Source organism: Astatotilapia calliptera, chromosome 1 (assembly GCF_964374335.1).
Source record: "Astatotilapia calliptera chromosome 1, fAstCal68.1, whole genome shotgun sequence".
In the NCBI taxonomy this organism is placed as follows: Eukaryota; Metazoa; Chordata; class Actinopteri; order Cichliformes; family Cichlidae; genus Astatotilapia; species Astatotilapia calliptera.
In genome coordinates, this window is record NC_137422.1 from 32,435,606 (window position 1) to 32,438,821 (window position 3,216).

General features: G+C 41.2%; 1 long non-coding RNA gene across 1 annotated transcript; it reads left to right on the forward strand.

The window, feature by feature from the left end:
* The first annotated feature begins 233 nt into the window (after positions 1-233).
* On the forward strand, positions 234-1,018 carry LOC113023909 (uncharacterized). The gene is made up of 3 exons (XR_003272613.2): positions 234-553; positions 644-681; positions 834-1,018. It is a non-coding gene; the product is annotated as an uncharacterized LOC113023909 (long non-coding RNA).
* Positions 1,019-3,216: the final 2,198 nt, after the last annotated feature.

The following is a 3,216-nucleotide window of genomic DNA, read 5'->3' on the forward strand; positions in this document are numbered from 1 at the left end:
CCAAGGGAATCAAAACACAAATTTTTCCACTGTGGAAAAGTCAGTAACCATAGCTACTGTGTGATTGACACACAGCCCACTTCAGTGTTTATCAGTAACCATGTTTTGCTTCAGAGTTAATTCTCAACCACTGTCGCTTAGGGATGTATTTGCAAAAAGGCAATGTGATACAACAGACAAAGGACTGTAAAATAAACCAACAAAGTTAACACAACAGGAAGTCATATAGTTGCCATGGAGAACAAATGCACCTGAGCCCACAACACACAAGTTTTAAGGTGACGACCAGGATTTTGACACTTCATACTCCTGTGGACAACCATCAGCTGAACGACACGCTGCACACTCTCAAATTTTGAAAAATCATGGGCTGCAACACAAGTAGGGGGGCCACAGTGGTTGACCCTTCTGAAAAGCCAGAGGACAGGCCGAAAACTGCCACTTCCACCAAGCAGGCGCCTGCAGAGGAAACGAATGGAACAAAAGAAAAAGATGAAAAAACGAAGAGTTCCAGCTGAGCGCCACCTTTACACCGAACCTAACTCTTCTTCTTGTAAGAACATTTTTTCTTTAAATGTTATTCATAATCTGCCTTTAAGATTTTTAGTTATTACCTGACTATGTCCTTTCATTCTCCTTTTAGTTCTATCAATCAACAAGGATACAGCACCTCTCTGTAAAGTAAGCAATCTATGACCATTGCATAGGGGTCACTTTGATACAATTACCTCTGTAACTTGACCGCCGTGTCTTTCTGAAGCAGTTTGACGTGACAAATGGGCTGCATGGTGACTGAGAAGCGTTCTGTGGTGTCTGTGTTGGTGTGTGCACAGATTGGCCTGTCCGAGGGTGAAGGAGGACCTGTAAGCAGGATGAGGCGACGCTGCACTACTGTCCATCAACGTCTGTCATCTGGGCCAGGCACACATAATCAAATACGCACACTTCTCTAGAAATCCGACTCCTATTGTCAAAGTCTAGAAACTATTTTGTGATAAATATATCGTTTGGAGTATTACATTGTGTTGTCTTGAACCTCTGTTGCCTTTATGTTCTTTTTTAGGCGTCGTTTCCTGCGGCGTACCTTGCTTTGTTTTTTCACAATCATTTATTTTCATTCTCTTCTCCTCTTTACTTGCACTCACACACCTCTGGTCAGAGCTGATAGTTACAACACTCTCTTTTAAATGCTTCCAATACTGCTGTAGGCTAAAGCAGCAACTCTTTAAGACAGTCAACTTATGTGCTAGCTCTGTGTACCTTGCAGCTCTCAGCTAGATGGGATGCTCTGCATATGAGAGGGCTGCTACCGGTGTTCATTTGGACAGTCTTTATACAACAAATAACAAACTGCTGCCAAGAGCTGGATTGAGAAGACCTTCCAGAACTTTATGTTCCTTGCCACCAGGGGGCATAGACACAGGGGAAACAGTTCCCTTTGCCGCCACCAGGGAGCAGGAGCGATCTTCCCCCGCTGCTGTGAGACGTCTGAGGCTGGTTCCATTTGCTGAAGACATTTAATCTGAAATATAGGTTGTAAGTTTATTACCAGTGAATGGAGCTGGAATGGAATAGCCATTTTACAAAGCCATATCAAAAATAGCCATCTCAGAGGCAGTGGGAAATTACATGAAAATATTACCATTATACAAATGGAAAGTGTGATTGAATAATGCGCCGGAGAAGATAAATGAAAAGCACTTTGTTGGAAAACGTGGTACTAAATAGGTTTTTAATTTCAGTAGTGGGATAAAAGAAGCGCATTTTTACCCCATTTCACTGCCAATTGATTAGTGGCTCCACACCTGCAGATAAAGAGGGGGCCTTATCGTCTCATTATCAGTTAATTAATATGCATGCACACATGCCAATTATCTTTCCTCTGCCATTTAGCAGAAATGAGACATTGATGTTTTAATGGTGCCGGAATGGATAACTCCTCTGTTGCTTTAAAGACAAGGCAGGCACATTGATTGACATAGCTGGGAAATGTTAAGAGAGACAATTGAATTAAGAGCAACCTGAAACGCTTGATTATTATATTAATACTTCTCAACAGCCATTTGCTGTTGCTTTCCAGGGGCTGTGAGATCAAGCAGAGTTTTTGATTAACTCTCTTGTGAAAGATACAAAGAGGGCAAAGCTTATGGTGCAGTCTATGTATATATATCTACCAATGAGAATCCATTATGGAAATATTTTATTTGAAGGACATGCAGAATAGCAAGCCATTACATTTTTCCACTATGCCATGACTGTAAAAAAGCTCAAGGCCACACCAAGTGAAGCAAACCCAAGATGAAAGTTATATTAATCATTACTCGGTTTAGTATACTATGTGCACTGAATTTATGTTCATGAGTCACAGGCCAGTGTTATGTGCTGGAGAAATAGGCAATATTATGGAAGGAAGCACTATTGACATTTTTCATTTCTGCATAAATGCTTGTGGTTGCACACTGTGCCCAAGGCTGTTAGCTTTTTTTTAATCAGTGCTCTTTAAGCTCAATGCCACAATGCTAGGATGTTGGAGGTATTGCGATCAGAAAAAATAGAGCTAGAGAGACTGCAAAGTCTTTCAGTTAAATCCAAATCTAGGATCTGTGATTTTTACACACATAAAAAAATCACAGAGGACAAACTCATGCCACTGGAGGCAGCTGCTCACACAACTGTGCCAAACGAGAGGGCGAAAAAATGAGAAGGGCAAGTTACAAAAAGTATTTGGTTTGTAAGCGCCTTACTCAGTAATAGACCATTTATATGATATGTATAATACCCTGCCACAAATATTCACAAGTAGTGGTGTTATTTTCAGCCAGCCTCTCTTTAAAGATGTGTTCTTCACAGGGTATCTTTTGTGAATATATGATCAGAGGCACGACAGCCCTGGTCTTTAATCTTACACTGGCCTTGAAGAATGTCACTGATTCCAACCAGCCTGCACCCTCCTCCTCCTCCTCCTCCACCCTCACAACTGCAGGCTACAGAGACCATCCTATTCACAGTGTGGTGCAAGAACATGTTTCTGGTTGTTTAGAGGGCTATGGCTTTCTTTATTTTGTGTTTTCAAAAAAAAGAGAAAAAAACATTGTTAAGAACTTGTCACTACCATCTGATCCCAGAGGCCTTTGGAGTGCTGGTTCGTAAACAGCTGATTGTATAAAAATAGCTAAGACTTTCTCAATGAGCAACCCACTTTGACTTCATATCAGA